This window comes from Amblyomma mixtum, chromosome 10 (assembly GCF_055824585.1).
Source record: "Amblyomma mixtum isolate Tamu chromosome 10, ASM5582458v1, whole genome shotgun sequence".
Taxonomy (NCBI): domain Eukaryota; kingdom Metazoa; phylum Arthropoda; class Arachnida; order Ixodida; family Ixodidae; genus Amblyomma; species Amblyomma mixtum.
Window position 1 is genome coordinate 99665656 of NC_143021.1, and position 22605 is coordinate 99688260.

General features: G+C 46.5%; 1 pseudogene; it reads left to right on the forward strand.

Moving 5' to 3' along the window:
• The first annotated feature begins 20880 nt into the window (after positions 1 to 20880).
• On the forward strand, positions 20881 to 22605 carry LOC149326526 (uncharacterized; annotated as a pseudogene).

Sequence of the window (22605 nt, forward strand, 5' to 3'; positions counted from 1 at the left end):
TTTACTACATTCGGCTGTCTTCCCAAGCGCTCGCCTCTGCTAATGGCACCTCGGGGCGTTCCGAATTTCTTCGCATAGCGTTTGGATACCATGGAAAATTCAGCGCAACAAAGGGATGAGTACAAATGAAGAAAAGACAGATGAGCCGAACTCGCCCAGCTCCGCACAATCGGGGAAAGCAGTAGGGCGAACCAAGAAGAACGAAAGAGAGACACAAGAACGCAGGACAAGGGTTCAACTACGGAAACAATTTTCCTTTTCAAATGGGTCATATTGTATACAATCCAATACGCCAAGATCCCAGTGGTTTGAGCAACCATGACACTGCAAGCAGCGCCGACGCAAACACTCAACTTTATCACTGAAGGCCAGATACCAGTAAAATCTCACTGTCGTGCAGCCAAGCGCGGAAGGGAGGAACGGTGTTTATAAGGACAGAATGCGTCTTTAATTCACAGCAAAATTAGGGTGAACACGGCGAAGCGAAAGCAGAGTCAAAGGAAAACGATCAACGAGAACAAAAAAAAAAATACAAGCAACAACAACAACCTGTGTCTGTGGCTAAAAAGAATTCTAAAATGCCATCTAATCCAGGAGGTCATGGGAAATCAGAAGGCGGGTGCACCGGCGTTGTCGGCCGCTACAGTCGGTCCCTGCGCTTTCCTCGGCCCCCAGCAGCTGTAGTAGCAGGCTGAAGCTGACGACGAATCTAGAGGACCTGCCACCGGCTCACATCGCATCTGCGCAATAGTTCCACAAGAATCAGCGAGGGGCGTTCCGCGTTATGGCTGCGGCATCAAGTCGACTGTATACATTTCTGATTTTTTTTTTAAATGCCAGATCAACATGTTCTAAAGTGTCCCTAAACAGTTCCGTAATAATTAATGCTAAATTAATGTAAATGTTGTATTAAACCATAATGCGTACTTTCTAAACATTGTTAACATTATTTCGAAGCTAAAAGGTTTTTAAGAAAAAAACCTAAATTATGTCGTACACTTGCCTTCTTCAATTGACGAGGCGACAGAACTTCCAGCGCACGCATCCGCCGTAGAATTACATGTTGAATGGAATCACAGGTGGTTAGCCAGGCACATCACACAGGGCAAGATAGCCGTCGCGGTAGGCGTTGTCAATGTTGTCGTCATCCACGCATACCAGCAACCGTGGATCGTACCCCAATGCTGCGCGTAGAGCTGTCAGCAATGGCTGCTGAATGGTGGCCCGCAGGTAGTCGACGGCCAGCAAAGGCGGCCCCGGCCACAGAGCTACATACACGTCGCAGTACGTCTCTATCGGGCAGTCTGGCTCTTTGGTCAGCAAGCAGGGGGTGAACACATCCCCGTGCACTGTCCAGTCGATAGTTGCTTCGCCTTCGCCAACTGCCAAGGCAGCCGCAATGCGCCTCAGCAGCGCGGGACACTCGCCAAAAGTAGGTGCAGTCCTAAGACGGAAGACCCGCCACACAACTATGCGTTGGCGCTGCGCCATCCAGCCGCGCAGCGATGCTATCCACCGGAGACAGCATTCGCCGTCCCCAGCCGCTTGGACAGCTTCGCATAACGCTCGCTGAACATCGGAGGGCGGTTACTGAAGTCGCGGCAACCACGGCAAGTTCTCTTCGTCCAAGCGGCACAATTGCGCAGCGCTGAATCCACGCAGCAGAAATTGCAGGTTTTAACATCTGGATATCCGCCATTGAGGAGCCTAGTTGTGGTACTGATGCGGCTGTGGTTAGCCGGCGTTCGTCGACGTAAGGAAGTGCACACCCCTCTCGATAAGTTAACGAACGTAACTAGGACTAGGATGTTATTAACCCGCGTTTGTTTCTTCACCCACTCCGTTCGCTTCCGACCTCTTAACGTGCACCTATCATTTTTCTTTCCATAGTTCGCTGTGTTGTGCTTAAGCTGAACCCTCTTTGTTAGACTCCACGTTTGTGCCCCACAGGTCAGTGCCGGTAAGATACAGCTCTTGTAAACTTTTCTCATCAGGGATATTGACAAACTGCCATTCATGATCTCAGAGAACCTGCCATATGCGCTGCACCCCATTCTTATTCTTATAATTACTTGCCTCTCATGGTCGCCATCAGTTGTCACAACCTGCCCTAAGTCGGCATATTCTCTTACTACTTCCAGCACCGCGACATCAACTGCGAATTTCTGTTCTCTTGCTAGACTGTTGAATATTACTTTGGTTTTCTGCACCTTGATTTTTAGCCCCACCGTTCTGCTTGTCTAACTCAATGATCATGCTTTGCAGCTCATGTCCTGAGTGACTTAGCAAGGCAATGTCACAAGCGAATCGCAAATTACTTAGGTAATCTCCATTAACTCTTATCCCCAACTGTTCCCGTTTCAGGCCCCGGAATACCTCCTGTAAGCAGGCGGTGAATACCATTGTCAAGATCGCGTCTCCCTGCCGGACACCTTTCCTTATTCGAATTTTATTGCTGACTTTATGCTGGAGTATGGTATCTGAGCAGTCGTTATAAATACCTTGCAATATTTTCACATAACACTCTTCTGCACCTTGATTCCGCAATGCCTACATGGTAGCTGAGGATTTCACTGAGTCAAATGCTTTCTCGTAATCAATGAAGACTATATATAGAGGTTGCTTATATTCTGCGCATTTCTCTGTCACCCCATTGATACTGTGAATATGGCCTATATTCGACTATCATTTACGAAAGCCTTCCTGAACATTTGGGTGTGTGAAGTCTAAGGTTGCCCTGATTCTAATAGAGATTACCTTAACAAATGCCATGTAGGCAACGGACAGTAGGCTCATCGCTCTGTAGTTCTTCAAGTCCTTGGCTTCTCCTTTCTTGCGAATTAAGATAATGTTAGAGTTCTTCCAAACTCCTAGTACGCTAGAGGTGGCAAAGCATTGCGTATACAGGTTGGCTATTTTCTCTCGCACAATCTCTCCTCCGTCTTTCAACAAGTGTGCTGTTACCTGATCCTCATCAGCTGCTTTCCTCCTTTGCAGTGCTCCTAAGGCTTTCTTTACTTCTTCCTTCGTTACCCTTAAGGACCAGCGGTTATCTTGCTTTCGCATTACATGCCCTGCCCAAGCCCATTTCTTCCTCTTGATTTCGACTAGGATGTCATTACCACGTGTGATCCGGGGCCCACCCTGCTCGCTTTATGGCTCTCAAAGCTACACAAATCATTTATCCTTCCGTAGCTCGCTGCATTGTCCCTAACTTAAGGTGACCCCTCTTTGTTAGTCTCCACGCTTCTCTCCCATAGGTGAGTACCAGTAACATACCGCTGCTCTATACTTTTCTCTTGAGGGATCTTGGTAACCTGCATTCATGACCTCAAAGAACCTGCCATATGCGCCCACCTCGCGGTTCCCTTGCGAGGCTGTTGAGCACTACTTTTCGGAATGTTAATTTTTATACCCAGCGTTCTCCGCTGCCTAACTCATTGCCCATGTTTTCCAGCTCATCTCCTGGGCGAGTTAGCAAGGAAATGTCATCAGCGAATCGCAAATTTTTTAGATATTCTCCATTAACACTTATCCTAAAATGTTCCAAATCCAGGCGTCGGAACACGCCCCTGTAATAGACAGTCAATAGCATTGGCGAGATGGTGTGTCCTTCCCTGCCACCCTTTCTTACTGTAATTTTATTGCTGACTTTATAGCTGACTTCAGTCGTTAGAGATATCTTCCAGAATTTTCGCATAAAACTCTTCTACACCCTGATTCCGCAATGCCTGTATGACAGCTGACGTCTCCACGGAGTCTAAAGCTTTAGCGTAACGAATGAAAGCGATACATAGGAGTTCGTGATATTGTGCTCATTTCTCAATAATCTGATTGATATTGTGAATATGGTCTATTGTCGAGTATCCTTTACGAAACCCTGCGTGATCTTTTGGTTGATTGGAATCTCAGGTTGCCGTAATTCTATTTGCGATTAACTTAGTAAATACCTTGCAGATGCCCTTAGACCGTAATAATTCACTATCATCATCAGTAAATGATGATAGTGAATTATTAGTGAATCAGTTACTTCCCGTCACGTTGCAGGCGACGGGAAGTAACTTGATCAGTCTAAAGTTTCTCAAGGCGTTGCCGTCGCTTTTCTTATTAACATATGTGAGCTTTCTTCGTATTTTTGTTTTTGTTTATTTCTGACCTACATTGCGCAAATTAAGTAAAAGCAAGCAAAAGGTAGTTCCGCACCTGACAATGGCCTGCTCTTCCTATACAATGAAACCTATCCAAACACTAAAACACACTATCGCACTAATTAGGACTAATACATTGTATGTAGCATAGGAAGCATAGGTATGCTCGAGGTCATAGGGCATTGAGTCTACAGTGTGGCTAGTTTTTCTCGCCCAACCTACCTTCCATTCTTCAAGAGATCGGCTGTTATCCAATCTTCACCAGCTGCTTGCACCTTTGCATTGCTCCTACGACTTTCTTTACTTCCTCTTTGCCGGATGTCTCGTTGCTCTGCACTCCTGCAACTCTCATTAATGTTCTGATTACGTTGATGACTGCATAGATTTGCCTATAATTCTTCAGCTACATTAACTATCTTCTGTGTATTTCTAATGACATTGCCTTCTTTGTCTCTTAGCGCATGCATCTGGTGTTTACCTATGCCTAGTTTTCTCTTCACTGCTTTTAGGCTACCTCCGTTCTTGAGAGCATGCTTTATTTCTCTATATTAAACGGCATTATGTTGGCTACCTTGGCCTTATTTATTAACTTTCATAGCTCTACCAGTTCTGTTCTGTCCATTGGGTTAGTCATCTGTATCCTCTGGCGTTTCTAATCCCACTTTTTTTTCTCCTGAGATAGCTTGCCGGTATCCTGTCCAACGATCCTACCGCCTACTTCTATTGCTAACTCCGTAGTGATAACCATGATAGAATTGTAGATTGCTTGAACTTTATTATCGCCTTCGTATGATAGAGCGCAATATCTGTTGTGCAGCGATATCCTGGATTCCTCTACTTTCCTTCTTACCGCTAACTCGTTAACGGGCTTTCGCTTCATTGATTTCTTCAATTCTCTCTTTAGGTCTATGATAATTCTGGACCTTACCATTCAATGATCGCGACAACGCACCTTTCCGAGCACCACCACATCCTCTACGATGCCAGGGTGAGCGCATAGTGTAAAATATATTTCATTTTTATTCGACCATAGCGGCTCATCCGCATCCACTTCCTGTTCTCTCATTTCAGGAAGAAGGCATTGATGATTAGTAAGTTACTTCTATCAAAGAACTCTACTAATAACTTTTCCATGCTATTCCTGGAGGCTATGCCATAGTAGCCTACCGCATAGTTTCTGGCCAGCTTCTTGCCTACCTTCGCACTGAAGTCACCCATTAGTACAGTGTACTGTGATTTTAAGGAGAAAGCCTTTAATGCCTCATCCTGTCGTGACCAAGGAATGTTAGCAAATGTGTCCGCATTTCGGCGTCAGTACTTAAAAAAGAAACTGTCGAGGCTGGGAATTGAACCAGCGCATTTGGCATTTGAAGTGGAGACGGTACCAATCCGCCACGAAGGCTCAGGGTTTGGGTATGAATAAAGGCGCATCTAATGAATGCATGGTCTTCCTAAATAAAGTAAAAAACCTAAAGAAGGAAAAAAGAAACAAGTAAAGATAAAATAAAGGAAAAATAAAAATAAAGCAAAAAAAAATAAAAAAATATATGACAACCAAAAAAAAGAAACAAAGTGCGCCAGGAAGCGCTTTCGTCTTGCAGCACTTTGGAGAGCCAAAGTGCCCCCTGAATATTTGCTCTGTTCATTGCCGATGCCACGTCTTCATAGAATCTTCGAACAAAATTGTCATCATGGATGGATGTAAGCGCGTAGACCTGCACCACCTTCATCTTGTACCTCTCATTAAGCCTAATTGCGATAACTGCCAATCTCCCGTTAATATAGTAGAACTCCTCAATGTTGCCAGCAATATACTTATTGTTTAGAAATCCCACACCTAGTTCTCGTCTGTCGTCTGTCCGCTAATCCACGATTGCACAATACATAGTAGTTTATATGACTAACTATTCCACATACACTTTTACGCTATGCAGACACACATTCTCACAACCGATCACGCGTGGTGTTAAACTGCAACACACGCTCGTTGTTGAGCTCTGTTCGAGTGGCATAGACAACACACAGTTGCTCAGTGCATTGCGCATAATCGTCATCACCAAATACTATGCGGTTTCGAAAAGAACAGGGAGAAATGTGAGGAGGTACCAGCTGCGTGTTGTGTTCTCCGTCATTCAGTTTCGATTTAGGTACAAAACGGCTGCCATCTGAAAGTCTTTCTGAATTCCATCTTGTGGCTATTCATGTTAAAAATAATCAGCAATCAAAGCATCCCAGACAGAAGACCTTTTTCTTTTCCCCAAAGGAGTTTGTGCTGAAAATAAAGAAACTTGTGGAACTGTCAACTTCTACACGTGCGTCTAAAGGGGACCTGAGTATATTGGATGATCAAAACTTTACAAAGCCGTGCTCAAACTTTGCTTTATTTATTATCGTAATCGTCTTTAAAATGTTTAGTTTGCTTTACTCAATGCAGGTATTTACGAGGACAATCCACTTTTCGTTGTGCCAGCGCAGGTTTTTTTTTAAATTTACAGGTGCAAACGGATTTTTAAACTAATAATCATTCCTTTAAAGAACTAGAGCATATAAAGGAGGCATCTATGACGCAGGAAAAAGAAAAAATACCTTGCAAACGTTGGCACGCAACTAAGTTCTCAAACCTGATGGCTTGAGTGCTCTCAATCTGCCACCAACAGCCTGCGACGCTGCAGTCTGCGACGCTTGAAATATTTTTCACTGACAGCTGGCAGTAGTTCGTATGCAAAAAAAAAATGGAGGCGCCGAAATGTCCTCACTTTCGGTGGATGCCTCAGCCCAGGGTTTCGATAAATAAGCAGCAGCTAGCAAAAAGAATGTGAGAGACAAGCGCTCTAGTTGCAGAGTAAGGCTCCTGCGACCACCTAGCTTTTATTACATCCTTGCAGTGGAATTTGCAAAAACATTGTAGCACAAGTTTATATGGATGGTCATAGTTGTTCGCTGCTGAGCAAGTTGTAATGAAAATAATCATAGAATTAGACACGAAAAAGAGTAGAACTACGTGTTGTTAATAACGTTTCGAATGAACGCGCGTTACCCTTCCTAAAGTATTTCAAGCTGCGTATGCATCTGCGTTGTTAGTTTCAAAACATAGGTGGAATTTTATGCTTTTGTTCACCATAAGACGACAGAAAAAGAATTGATATTTATATTCTTTATATGAGTTTTTGTTACTTTTGTATCCCTATGTATCTGGAATTGTATGTGTTTTCTCGTACAAGCTTTTGCAACTCCGCGTACAATTAAACAGCCTTGAAGTTGCTTGAAAAAAAAAGGCTGTAATCATTAAGCGAAAGATAGCTTCGAGGCACAAGCGATTGTTCAATGGGGAACAAAATAATCATCTGCTGTATACTAATACTTCAGCGTCTATATGAGATCCTCTGCGTCACAAGCTTTTGAGTAATTTAACAAAGGCGACCAGGAGACAACACGAAAAAGCTGTCTCCTGCTCCATGCAATTTATCAAGATACTTCCCTATCGCGTCCAAAAAAAAAGAGCCACAAATTCAGATAATGACGAACTGGGCCATTCAAGAAAGGCGCAACTGGCATTGTGCTCGAAGTTTATTTGTCACACAGCAGTGCCTATATTGGTCAATGTGGATTGGTCTTTCAAAGAGAGAGCGAAAGAGCTGACGTCCCTCTTGAAAACAAGGTAACTGGAGAAAAACTCGAACAACAGAAATTGAAGTGGAAGGGACGCGAACAGACTGACAAGTGAATTTTTTTTTTTGTATGAAATATGGTAAAGGAAGAATTTTACAGTCTGTCTTCTGGTGAGTATTCCCACGTTCAAAAGCATTGTTGTGCGTGCAAAAAGAACTGGAGTAGTTGCGCCTTTCGCTTCTAGACAAGACAATTTTTTTACAGGTACAGTGACGCCGTACCTGAGAGTTGTTCGAAACCTATATTATACAGAAAAAAAAAACGGGTGTCCCAGCGATCATTTCGTTGAACTTTCAGATTGTGAAGCGCAATTTCGAGGCGCGATGATGTGACCGCAACTACTTGGCGGCGATGACCACGTATTTTTTTTTTTCGCGCATTCATCTTTCATCGAATAAAATTCAGTTGTGAGTGCGCGCGTACTCGGCACTTCTGTTTCGGTTGTGCGTGTTTTATGGCGCAGTGACGTCATTTTCAAGTCGCGCATCCGTCGAGTAGCCCAGCTCTCCGTTCCACTACAGCTGAGTTTGCAAAAATAACCCTGGAAGCTATTCAACAAAAAAATGTGGCAGGGAAATAATTCAAGCCTGCAATATTTCGAAGGCCGGTGACATATAGGTTGGCACGCTCCCTGTTGTGTTATCATAGGAAAAAGTAACGTTTCTCGAAGATTTTGTGAATTACAGGAATGTTTTTTTCTTGCTGCCGCTTTCTAATGGTTCGATTGTTTTCGGATTTATCCTGTTACCCTTGACACTGCTTTTGGTATCAACGTTTTACTTTGCATTACCTATGGTCCTGGTTTTGGAATGTCGTCCACTGTTTTGTTGTGCGCCGTGGCCTGCTTCTCTGTCTGCTATTGCCAGATAAAATTAGCGTGAACCGCCAAGTAGGAGCGCGACGACGAACTAGAAAAGGCGTTCTAGGTGCCGCCTCTCGAGCTTTCCGCACATGCGCAAAATTTCGCCATCTGGCCACGCTGCAACTCACAGAAGCGTGGGCCCCGCGATGCCGTGTTTTCTTTATGCATGACACATGCTACACGTCAAATATGATGGCGTTATCCACCTTGCCCCTTGATCCCCTCGAGCGCTGTTCGCTGGCAACATTCATCGGCAATATTGTCAAGTTTCTCTCTTACGTACACCGTTTCATCCGAACAATTGGAGTTTTGGAATATGATTGGTCGCGCGATTCGGCTGCGGCGCGAAGTACGCTGCTGACGAAACGAAATAAGAGCAGCAGAAGCTCTGGCAGTAGTAGAGAGGACTACTCTAGCGCGCAGGCCTATTCAAGTTATCGTGCAACAAGGCAGGTCGGGGGTGTGTACTGCTACACAAGTTCCTCATTAGCGACCAGCTAGTGTGCAGCCGATCCAACTCACTGCTTTTTCGTGGGGTGTCTCGGTGATTTTTTTTTTCAGGCTGTGATCACGCACCTGACATTAGACAGTAAGGCAAAAAAAAATATTGGCGGTTTCAACAGTTTGCAGAGAGCAAGAAACAGTACTCTCTTGTGTTATTTTAATAATATCACTCGAGCTACGACTGTTCGCTCAGTAGATCAGTGCGCTTTCATGGAACGAGTCGGCAAACTCCACGAGAGTGGCTGCATGCGCACGAAGCACACGACTGGGTCACCGTCATCTCTAAGTATGTTCCTTAAGCTCCGCACGGCCAGCGGTTGTTTTCTGCGGTTATCGCATTGTTTGGAATGTTCAGAGTAATCCACGTCACGTTAACTGCTTGCAGCATGCTCAGCGTTTGCAGCAAATCTCGCAGTAAACATATTGCTTGTTCCTTTATTAGAGAGGCTGATAGTATCTGATGCTGCTCGTTTCAGAGCGCTCTGTGCGCTAAGAGGCACGCAGCACATTCGACCGGCTGAAACCAGACACCTTTACATCATTCGGCTGGCTCTTTCGAAGCGCTCGCCTCTGCTGAGGGCGCCTCAGGGCGTTCCGAATTTCTTCACATAGCGTTTGGATACCTTGGAAATTCAGCTCAACAAAGGGATGAGTACAAAGGAAGAAGAGACAGACGAGCCGCACTCACCCAGCTCAGCACAATCGGGGAAAGCAGAAGGGCGAACCAAGAAGAACGAAAGAGAGACACAAGAACGCAGGACCAGGGCTCAACTACGAAACAAATTTATTTTCAAACGGGCCATACTATATACAATCCAAAACGCCAAGAGCCCAGTGGCATGAGCAACCATGAAAGTGCAAGCAGCGCCGACGCAACACTCAAATTTATTACTGAAGGCAAGTTACCAGTAAAATCTCACTGTCGTGCAGACAGATGCTGAAGGGAGGAACGGAATTAATAAGGACAGAATGCGTCTTTAATTCACAGCAAAAATAGAGTCAACACGGCGAAGCGAAAGCAGAGTCAAGTGAAAACGATCAACGAGAACAAAAAAAAAATACAAGCAACAACAACAACCTGTGTCTGTGGCTAAAAAGAATTCCAAAATGCCATCAAATCCAGGAGGTCATGGGAAATCATAAGGCGGATGCACCAGCGTTGTCGGCCGCTACAGTCGGTCCCTGCGCTTGCCTCGGCCCCTAGCAGCTGTAGTAGCAGGCTGAAGCCGACGAAGAATCCAGAGGACCTGCCACCGGCTCTCATCGCATCTGCGCAATAGTTCCACAAGAATCAGCGAGAGGCGTTCAGCGTTATGGCGACGGCATGAAGTCACGTTCAGGCTGGATGTGGACGACTGTGTACATTTCTGAATTTGTTAAAATTCCACATCAACATGTTCTACCGTGTTCCTAAAGAGTTCGTTAATAATTAACATTAAAATAATGTAACCATTATATTAAACCATAATGTATATTTTCTAAACATTAACATTATTTCATAGCTGAAAGGTTCTTGGGAAGAAAACAATCTAAATTATGTCGTACACTTGCCTTCTTCAATTGACGAGGTGACAGAACTTCCAGCGCATGTATCCGCCGTAGAATTACAAGTTGCATGGAATCACAGGTGGAGGCCTGCCACATCGCACAGGGCAAGAGAGCCGTCGCTGTAGACGTTGTCAATGTTGTCGTCATCCACGCATACCAGGAACCGTGGATCGTATCCCAGCACTGCGCGTAGAGCTGTCAGCAATCGCTGCTGAATGGTGACCGGCAGGTAGTCGGCGGCCAGCAAAGGCTGCCCCGGCCACAGAGCTACATACACTTCGCAGTACGTCTCTATCGGGCAGTCTGGCTCTTTGATCAACAAGCAGGCGGTGCACACAGCCCTGTGCACTGTCCAGCCGATAGTTGCTTCGCATCCGCCAGCAGCCAAGGCAGCCGCAATGCGCCTCAGCAGAGCGGGACACTCATCAAAAGTAGGCGCAGCCGTAAGACGGAAGACCCGCCACGCAACTAAGCGCTGGCGCTGCACCATCCAGCTGCGCAGGCATGCTATCCTCCGGAGACGGAATTCGTCGCTCTCAGCAGCTTGGACAGCTTCGCACAACGCACCGTGAACATCGGAGGGCGGCAGTTCCCGAAGTCGCGGCAACCACGGCAAGTTCTCTTCGTCCAAGCGCAACAGTTGCTCTGCACGGAATCCACGCAGCCGAATTTGCAGGTTTGACATCTGGATATCCGCCATTGAGGAGCCGAGTTGTGGTACTGATGCGGCGATGGTTAGTCGGCGTTCGTCGGCGTAAGGAAGTGCACACCCCTCTCGATAAGTTAACAAACGCAATCACTTCCCCGGCACAGCTGTTTCCATTGCCCACAAGAAGATGTGCGGCTTAAAATTGCACTTCTGAGTGCTGCTGCTGATACATCTCGTTCTATTCAGGCCGTATTTATAGGTGGTTTGATCTAATTACTGGCGTCACGCCCTCTGCCGGGCGCAATGTACTCAAGGCGTCCCTCAGAGGCACTCTATCATTCTAGGCTTTGTCATCCGGCATAGATTTCATGAAAGATGCTGAAGTATTTATCTCAGAAGAAGCACTGTTAAGCGCTCCCAAAATAAAAAAAAAATGCGTAGAAAAAATATATAAGATAATATGAAAGCAGGTGCCGCATTTTCCAGAATCATATGCGTTAAGGTCTTACCAGCGCTTCTATAACAAGTTACTGCCTGGTTGTCTTCATAACTCTTCGTTCTTTAACGCTCGCTGGCTAAGTACCCGCCCTTTCATGGGATTATTTTTCAGTCGGGGGGGGGGGGGGGGGGGGGGGGGGGGGGGGGGGCGCAAAGATAATCTTGTCGAGTGGTCTAGCTGAGAGAAACAAACGGCACGTGTTCACGACGGCAGCTGGAGGACAATGCCATTCTTCAAAACGGGAGCCTTACTGGCTTTATCGATCGACGCACACGTCTCAGTCTCTTAAGCAAGTCATTCTGGTAGCTGTTTTCGGGGAAGGTGAGAGAAAGGTATAGAGAATCCGCGTGGAACATGCGGCACTGGAGTTGTTTTATTTGGCGACTAAAAACTGGCGATCTCAGCCTCTTACTCGGCTACAAACGCTCGAGCACACTCTTAACGATTTGGGGCCCGCGTTCTGCAGATAGCATTTATTGCCTAGCTTCTCTCGGCGCAGCTCAGATACCTCACCGAGTGCAACGAAATCTGCTTGCTTCTCTCGCTGGCTGTTTTTCACGGCGCTGAAATGAACGCGTCTCACTTCAGTGCGGGTTCCCCAGGTATATACTGGTAGCGTGCGTTTTATAGAAGCCCATACGTTCGAAACGTGCAAGCTTGGGGGTGGAAGACAGCAATCTGTGGCACGAATGCGAAAGCGTGGTCATCAATATCGTGACGAAGCAGGAGAATGGCAGCCATAGAGGTAGACGGAAACCTTTGAGCGGCCGAGTTCCTTCCCAAAAACCTAGCCCAGCCCAACCGCTTCTAATGCGACTGTGTCCTGTTAGTCGTCTTGAATCAGCGCGAAGGTAGAGGTGGTGAGGCGAATGGCAGTAGTCGCTCCTCCGTAAAAGGAAAGCATCCTGTTGATGAGAAGCAAAGTATTTACAAATAAAGAGAAAAGCAAAAAAAAACAACAAATGTCGACAGGAAAACCACACAGGAAAGTTGCAAAATACCGTCGATACGGACGGGAAACAAAAGTTAAGAATAGCATGCAGAGAACGAGAGCGCAGTTTAATATACGGAGTGAAGAGCACTGCAGTCACGCGAGAGCTGCGATTTTAAACCACCCGAATTAATAAAATATCAGTTCGTAGTCGCCGACGGGCGCACTTCCATCAGGAAGGACTTTATAATTCACGTTGCCAACGTGGCGGAAGACTTTGTACGGTCCTTAATAGCGGAGAAACTGTAATTCGGACAACCATTTTTGGCTTACAGGGGCCCACACCCACACGCCCTCACCTGTTTATAGGGCACTTACCTAGGGCGGAGGTTGTAATTTCGGGAGCCCGTGTTTTCCTTTGTCTTGGTGCGCAAGCAAGCGAACTGATGGGCTTAATGGCTTTTTCGGCGAAGCTGCCCGCGTGTAGTGTGTGATGTCGTCACCAGCCTACAGAAGCATCGGATCGACGTCACGCGCTCTTCTGTAAATATACGGAACGGGATAAAGCGGGTTGTTCTCTCAATCACTTTGTTATAAGCAAAGGTAACGTAAGGAAGCATCTGGTGCAGCCATGCCCTTGGCGAGAGATGCTGTAACTCGCGAGCAAAATTTGCAAGGAGCAAACTGCCACAACAGTCTTGTAGTTGGACGAGCTAGCGAGTGACGGCTACTCCCTTCTCGAGTAGCAGGTGTACGTTGCTAGCAGCGTTGCCCTCGTAGCCGTGGAAACAATCATTCCTCACGAGAACGAGGACACTGGACCGGGGTGTCACAGTTGCATCGTGTTCAACAAGTCGCAGAGCATTATCATCAGCCTTACTACGCCCACTGTTGGGCAAAGACCTCTCCCAAGTCTCTCCAATTAACCCTGTCCTTTCCCAGTTGCAGCCACCGTATCCCCGCAAACTTAATCTCATCCGTCTACCTAACTTCCTGCCGCCCCCTGCTACGTTTGCCTTCTCTTGAAATCCACTCCGTTACCCTTGAGGACCAGCGGGTATCTTGCCTTCGCACTACATGCCCTGCCCAAGCCCATTTTTTCCTATTGATTTCAATTAGGATGTCATTAACCCGCGTTTGTTCCCTCACCCACTCCGCCCGCTTCTGATCTATTAACGTTACACCTATCATTTTTCTTTCCACAGCTGGCTTCGTTGTCCTTAACTTAAGCTGAACCCTCTTTGTTAGCCTGTATGTTTCTGCCCCGTAGGTGAGTACCGGTAAAATACAGCTGTTGTATACTTTTCTCTTGAGGTATATTGGTAAACTGCCATTCATGAGCTGAGAGAACCTGCCCTATAGGTTCCGCCCCAGTCTTATTCTTCTGATTACTTCCCTGTCATGCTCGCGACCAGCGGTCACTACCTGCCCTAAGTAGACACATTCTCTTAATACTTCCAGCGCCTAGCTGCCTACCAAATGCGAACTGCTATTCTCTTGCTAGGCGGTTGAACATTAGTTTGGTTTCCTGCATGTTAATTTTTAGCTGCACTGTTCTTCTCTGCCTGTCTAACTCATTTTTCATGCTTCTCTGCTCATGTCCTGGGTGACTTAGCAAGGCATAACCCATATACAAATCGCAAATTGCTTAGGAATGCTCCATTAACTCTTATCCTCCACTGTTCCCGTTTCAGGCCCAGAAATACCTGCTGTAACAAGGCGGCGAATAGCATTCGCGATACCTTTCTGATTAGAATCTTTTGCTAAATTTATGGAGGACTACAGTTATAAGTATCTGCAATCGTTATATTTACCAATATTTTCAGATAACTCTTCTTCTATATCCTGATTCCGCAATACCTGCATGACAGCTGGGGTTTCCACTGAGTCAAACACTTTTTGGCAATCAATGAAGGCTATATTTAGGGGTTGGATATATTTTGCGCATTTTTCTATCGCCCGATTGATAGCGTGAATATGGTCTAATGGCGAGTATCCTTTACGAAAGCCTGCCAGATAATTTTGTTGATTGGAGTCTAAGGTTGTCCTGACTCTATGAAGCGATTAGCTTAATAAATACCTTGCAAGCAACGGACAGTAAGCTGATCGGCCTGTAATTCTTGAAGTCTTTGACGTCTGCTTTGTTATGAATTAAGATAATGTTAGCGTTCTTCCAAGCTCGTGGTACGCTCGAGGTCACAAGGCATTGCATATACAGGGGGCTACTTTTTCTCGCGCAATCTTTCGTCCGTCTTTCAACAAATCTGCTGTTACCTGATCCTCACCAGCTGCTTTCCCCCTTTCCATTGCTCCTAAGGCTTTCTTTATTTCACTCTTCGTTACAGGCGCTATGTCCCATTGCTGTGCTTGACTGCCTCTCTCAGTTACGTTCTGATTATATCCGTTACTGTATAGATTTTTGTAGAACTCTTCGGCTACTTTAACTATCTTATCCATGTTGCAAATGACATTCTCCATTGCCATCTTTGTCTCTTAGCGCATACATCTGGTTTTTACCTATGCCTATTTTTGTCTTGACTGCTTTTAAGCTACCTCCGTTCTTGAGAGCATGCTCGATTTTATACATGTTAAACTTCCTTATGTCAGCAAGCATGCGCTTATTTATTAAATTATTTGGCGTTTTTTAATGAGATCTTTAGTTTCTTGCGGTAGCTTCCTGGTATTCTGTCGAATCATCCTATAACATTCTTCTGCGGCGCACTCCGTAACGATACCACTGAAACGTGAACCATCTGGTCAGTGCGCGCCACGGCCCGTTTCTTCGAGGACATGATCCGCCCTTCGTGCTGGCCAATGACAGCGCCGTTCCATTGCTGAAAGTCGCGACCGCGGATGAAGTCCCTGGAACACTCACCGAGCACTACAAGTTCGCCGACGTACTCAAAACCACGGATATCGACACGAGCTATGCACGCGCCGGCGGGGATTGTCAGGCGACCCCGAGCAGTGCGAATGCTAGGCCCCGAATACTGCGTCAAAATTTCTTCAGTTACAGGGCAAGGCAAAGCACATGACGCAATAATCGGCACCTGTATCCATCAAAGCGGTCCCGTCGACTTCGTCAATTATAACACACAAATCGGAGGTAGCTCGTTGGATGCTGTCGCTACTCGCTGCCTGAGAAACATCGTCGCATGGTAGTGGCGTAGGAGGATCTTCCCAAATCCTCGAATCCAGAGGCAGCTGGAATCAGTTTTGTCTGGCATGGACTGGGAGAACGGCGCCCGGAGTAGCTTGCAGCTTGACAGGGGCTTGGGGAGCGCTTACACCTCAGCGACGGGGATGGAGCCCCTCAGTTGCCTGAAGTGACGTGGTTCAGGCGTGACGAGAGATGAGATGCTATCCCATGTGGTCGTTCCCCGCCCTGTGGGCACTGGTCGTCCGGCGCGAAACCACGCAGGCCCACGCGGCGGTATGGGGATGCCCTGTATAGGTGGCCCGCCTCGCCGCAGTGATAGCAGTGGGGCCGACGATCCAGGGCGCACCACACATCACTCTCTCGCGGTTGCTGGTAGGCTGGCATATTGTGACCGCGAAAGAAGCTGGGTGGGATCACTACTGGCATCGCGGCGGTGGCATCGTACCTAAAGGCCTCACGTCGCATGGACGCATTCGTGGGTCTTGCATCAAGCCTGCGACGAACCTCAGAAATTTTGTGCTGTTGTGCTGCCAGGCGCAGTTCGTCCCGAATGACTCCACACAGTGGGGGGAAAGATGGCGTATCGGACGGCATCCGGAAGGCCTGATCGAACCGACCGAACTGACCGAAGGCCCCCTCAACCTTGCTCCACGTTCATATGGCATTATGATTTCACAGCGCAAGCGATGCCTGCCGGCGGTCAAGGACACGCAGCCGACACGTTACGCGAGCGACGCGGTCAGGAAAAGCGCAACTTGCAAAGTTGCGCTGCTCAGTTCATTATGCCGAATGGCCGCGGCAATTGCATCAATGTAGCGCGTGCCTGTCCTGAACATTTGCAAAGAATTTGCAAGGTCATCGTGCATTAACATTATTGCATTATTGGAAATTATTCCAATAATCCGGGTTCAATATATCTGGGTTCAACTCTCAACAGCATGTCCTGAATTATCGTATCCATATAATGAAGCGACCCATTCTTGCATCTCATTCTGACCATATAAGAGATATGAGCGCCGAAACAACAATAGGTTTTCTTTTCTTCAAGCTTTGGCGAGCGCACATTTCTAGCCAATCGCGAACTCACGAGGAGTGCTCAGCATCAACATACTTTTCAGATCGGGTTCGTTAAGTATGCTGCGTTCCTCAGGGCCTCTTGTGTTCGGATTAATTTCGAAAGTAAAAGGCACCCACAGGCCCAGCTGTTTGTCAAAATTCCCGAAAGCATGTCGCAACTCGCAGCCGTGATGTGATTCGCCATGACATTTGTGTGTCTCCTCGCACAGGGTTGGGCGGTGGACGCGCCAGCGCTCTAAAAACCACACCAGTAAAACCGCTGAGCCAGCGCTGGATGGGCGGCTGTGTGCAACAGAGCAGTGAAAAACGGATTTTTTGATCAATTTTTTGGCCTCTGGTATGTCTCTTTCTATACTACGCACGGAAAGCAGTAGGCTACATTGCATTCGGACGCTCAGCACGGTGTTTGCCTCTTCCAGTCGGAACTGCAGAGGCTGATTTTCTTCCTAGTCATTTTTAGCCAGCATTCTGCACGCTTCAGTTAATGAGCGGTTCCTGGCTTTGTTTCTCCAGTTGCGGCGCTCATCATTCACTCAAAAAATCACTGTATGATGCCGCCGGTATGCAGCTCCGGTCCGAGAAAGCGCTGGCTGAGAACAGCGTGCATGCAGTCACATGCCGCCGGCTGTCGAGACGTTGGACACGTTTGCGAGAAGACAGCAGAATAATTACAGTGCGGTGGTCCACGAGTCAGCCATAGGCGAAAACTGACTGGAGTTGGAGTGAAAAACAAGAATTAAAAAAAAATTTAAATACAAGAGATTTGACTTGTAACAGAAATACAAAACTGAATTGTTCAGCGTTCTGGGTGAAATGGGACAAGAGATGGAAAGGAGGGGGGACGGTATTAAATGAGTGCCGCAAGTGTCACTCCTGTTATTCCCCGTCGCTGTCCTCCTCTGCACAGAACGCTGAATGTTTCGAAGATGACGCACCGTCAAGCCTCGGACGTTGCTGGCCTGAGCGATTTATGCGATATTCATCAAGAAAAATCATTTCTCCAAAGTATTTGTGTGTTTTGTCCGGCTAAATCTAAGTATATCCTACGCTTTTTCTCTTCGCCGTAATCAAAACGCAGCTTAGCTTTTTGGCGTGCACAAGCAAGCAGCTGCAGTTTAAATTTTCGATATTAACGACACACTAACGAATGTGGCATTTTGATGTTACGACATACATCTGTCTCTCCACCTGTCAGCTAATATTATTGCACTGCTATTATTGTTACTAGTTACAAAAGGCAGTTGGTGTTTTTGCAGGACAGTACATACGCCTAAATGAACGAAAAATGATCAATGAGTGGCCCTGGCAAAAAGCTTCCCCTTCCGCCTGTTTCCTAATAAAATTATTGAAGTAGTACAGTTGCTAGCAGCGTTTTTAAGATCATTATGAAAAACTCAGGCGCTAACAAAAACGACACAGAGGGGACAGAGCGTTTTGAAATGATACCTTTGCAGCACTTTCTGGCGACTGTCTTTGGTTTCAAAGAAAATTCTCTAATGACGACGAAGGGACGTGACACAAGGAAACGCGTTACTTGATCCCCGTTGTTTACCGTCGTGCCAGAGAGAGTGGGCCCACCAATGTACAGGCAGGACAATTAGGTTAAAGCGGCGTCCATCTTTCAGGGAGCCAGAAGCATCTCATCCGCGCTCGGGTGCACCTACATCGCTATCAAAGTTGGCGCCTGCTTTGACGGCCGCAGCAGCCGGTTTCCAAACAGCTCTGACCTGAAAACTCCGCGTTCCGCGGCCGCCGTCGGCGCTCCTCCTCCTCTGAGAAATTACGCCGCTGGCTGCCGAGAGATGGCGACAGCGACGTTGGGGCACCCGCAGCAGCCCGGATAGCCACCTGTCACGTGCTGTTGCTCTGTCGATGTTACGTGGGCTTTTTTTGCAGTGTGCAAGGTGTTCCTTGCGCTTTTGTCTGTTTTCGGATGCCGCAGGAATACAGCATTGCACGAAGTGATAAGTGCCAGCTTTGATTTATCCCTCCGGCGATCGCTGCGTAGTGTTGAGCTGCATTGGGGCTTGTGAAATATAGCGACGGCACAAAAAACTGCGTTTACCACGCGTCAATACTACAACAGTAATATGAGATGTGCACACGTGCTTTCTGGACTGCAAATGCTCCTTTTTGTATTATTTTCAATAAAAAAAAACCACTACCGCCAATACTAATTGCTTCCCTGCCTAGCTCGTCTGCGTAGTACGTTGGATGTGCTCCTGCGCAGTTTTTTTTCCTTACAACACACACTAATTGTGGAATTTTGTGATAAAATAGAAACAGAAGCTTTACCTATTGGAATGATGGCTACTTTAAAGAGAGCTAAACCGAATGATACAAAGCCTATATTAGTTTCCATTGTTGTCAACTCAATCGTTGTGTCCCTCTCTTGCATCGGAAACCGCAAAACTCCTATTCAGCCGCATTGAGGCCTGTGAAAAATAACCACAGCACCAGAAACTGTGTTTATTACGCGTCATTAAGGCAATAATATTAAATGTGCGCGTGTATTTTTGGTCTGCGGTGCTAATTTCTTCCCTGGTTAGCTTGTCTGTGTGGTATGTTGCATGTGCTCCAGGGAAGTATTTTTTTTTTTGCAGTGTGTAGGATAATTGTGCAATTCTTTGATAACATAAAAACACAAGCTTTACCTATCGTGGCCCTTACTTTGGAGTGAGCAAAACCGAAAGATACAGCGCGTATGTTTGTTTTCCTTTTTTTCAAGTGAGAAAAAAAATTGTTTGCACGACGCGCTGAATCATTGAATGCAACAGCTGATACCGAAATTGTTCTCCTTACGGATCCCAATGGCATACTGCTGCGCACCATTGTGCCGGTTGGACAGTAAAAAGAAGGGAGCCCGGCGTTTCTTTTCATGAGATCCCCGTCGAGCTGCGCAGCGTGAGCAATGGCTGGAAGCAATTCGAAGAGATGACAGGGTACCTAATTGCACTTCCAACTATTCAAGGGCATGCAGCCAACATTTCAAAATCTCTGACTTCGCAGTGGGCAAAAGGCGCCGTCTGAAAAAGGGAGTTGTACCATCAGTGTTCAGTGACTACCCGTCGTACTTCAAACTTCGAGTATTGAAGGAGAGGCACAGTGTAAGCGGAAGAAAAAGAGCAGCTTTTCAGGCCCACCATAGCCAAGATGAGCCAGCGAAAAAACTCATGAAGCATGACAAAAGCACGAACGTGGAAATGCCGACGTCTGATGCTGACAGTGAGGTCTCTGAAGCCGCTCCAACTACAGGTGTCAACTATTTTGAAGTGACGCAACATCAATCAAGAGCCATGTGTACAAAGCAAGAACAAGAACTCGTCCGCGCCGACAAAACAACGCAAGCTGACAACAGATCTTCCAACTGGCTGGCAGTGGAAAGAATAAAGTGGAAGAGAAAGGAGAGTGACCTGAAAAAGCAAACAGAGAAGCTTTGCACCACGCTAGATAAATATAAAATGGAGCTGAAAGGCTTAAAGAAGACAGTAATTTTGGGGATATAACATTTATCCGCGAACAAGCGGAAGAAAACAAACATTGCTGCAGTTTTCCTGCTCAACCAAGTTGTCAATTTCAAGAGAAAAATGCCAACATGGTCGGAAGATGTAGTGCGACACTGCATTGTACTTGGGCATCTTTCTACAAAGGCCTATGAGCATGCCCGAAAGGAAAAGTTGTTGAAGCTTCCAAGCAGGAACACACTACAAAACTTCATTGGAAGTACCTCCGTAGAGACAGGTTTAAGTCGCTTGGTAGAAGCCCGGCTGAAATCAGAGCTTGAAAAGCTTGAATCTCAGCAGTCCAGAGTATGTTCTCTTATCGTCGACGAGATGCGAATAAAGCCAAGGTTACAGTACAACAAGCAGCAAGATAGCTTCGCAGGCCATGTGGACATGGATGTGGCCACCGATCTTAGCAGTCTGCCGGTACTGGCAAATTCCTTGCTTTGTTTTGTAATTAACGGCCTGTCTACTTCATACAGAATACCAGCATCGTACTTTTTTACGAAAGGACTGAATGGCGCACAGCTGTCCAAATTGATGCGATATGTTCTCACTAAGGTCGAAGAGGCAGGTTTCAAGGTCGTGCACCTTGTGAGCGACAACCATAAAGTAAACGTGAGTGCCATGAATGACCTCTGCGGCGGATTCCCTACGTACAGGATACAGCATCCGTGTAATCCCAATCGGCCGCTTTTTTTTAACTTTGATTTTGCCACATCTTAAACATCCGCTCTCAGTTCCTTGCACGCGACCTTGGAAAGAAAGGAGAGGTTTCGTCATCTCACTTGAAGAAACTCTACGAGATGCAGAAAGATTGGATTGTAAAACCTGTGAGGAGTCTAACCAGTAAACATTTTTTTCCGAGCAATATTGAAAAAAATGAACGCCAAACTAGCTTTCGAAGTTTTTTCACCAGGCGTTACATCTGCTCTGGAGGTTTTGAAAGAGCACGCAGGACAGTGCTGCTACATCATTTGCCTATGCGGGACCAACAATACTGTTTATGAAGAACATCCATCGGTGGTTCCTACTGCACGACACCAGCAACAAGTACCAACATATTAAGCAAACTTTCCCGGACGTAAGGCAATTGGACGACAAAAATGATTCTAGGCTGGAATGGCTGGAATTACATTTCCGCTATATATCGACCAACTGAAGAAAGATGCAACTTATCCTCGTGCCTTTTTCACAGCCGAAACGTACGAGGCCCCTCTGCTCACAACTTATTCGACTGCTTGCTGCATTCGCTATCTGTTAGCTGAGGAAAAGTTCTGTTTTTTACTAACGCGGAAATTCAGCAGTGACCCAATTGAAGCACTGTTTGGAACCCTGAGACGGTCACTGGGATGCAACGACCAACTTGACGGGCGGTCCGTACTCTCAGGACTAGAAAAAGTCTTGAAGACGGGAATTGCCGCGACATCTGAATACAGCAACGTGCTATATCACGAGAGTCACCACAGCACTGTACTTAGGACTGCAGGGCTATGTGCACTTGGGAGGAGCGATGAGCTTCCAGAGGCTGCTTTGGAAATCTTGGGATGCTTAAACGTGCAGCATGTCCCTGATACTCTACCTACACTGAAGCTGTCGGCCATGTTCTATGTAGGTGGCTACATCGCTCGTGTGATAAGTGAACAAATGTAATGTGACCAGGGCTGTTTACTCACAACCAAGCCACCCACTTGGAACCCACTCGAGCCGTTCACGCGAGAACAGGACCGTGGTGGCCTGCTTTACCCATCTGACGAATTACTCTGTCTTAGACACGCTGCGGCTGTTTGTGGAGACAAGCTTAAATGAAAACCCACGACTTCAAAATCCATTGAAAAACCTGACCGATGCAGTTGTTTCAGCCATCTGTAAATCAAGGTTGCTGAAGTGCCCTGTCAGTGACAGCAGCACCGAGAACATTTTTCTCTACTTGTGGCAAGTAGATTCATCAGACCACTGCTGGTGAACTACGCCTCCTCGATAACAGACAAGAATGATTTGTATAAGCCGCTGTTTCGGCAGAAGCAACTCTCACGAAAAGTCATGAAGCTGTAA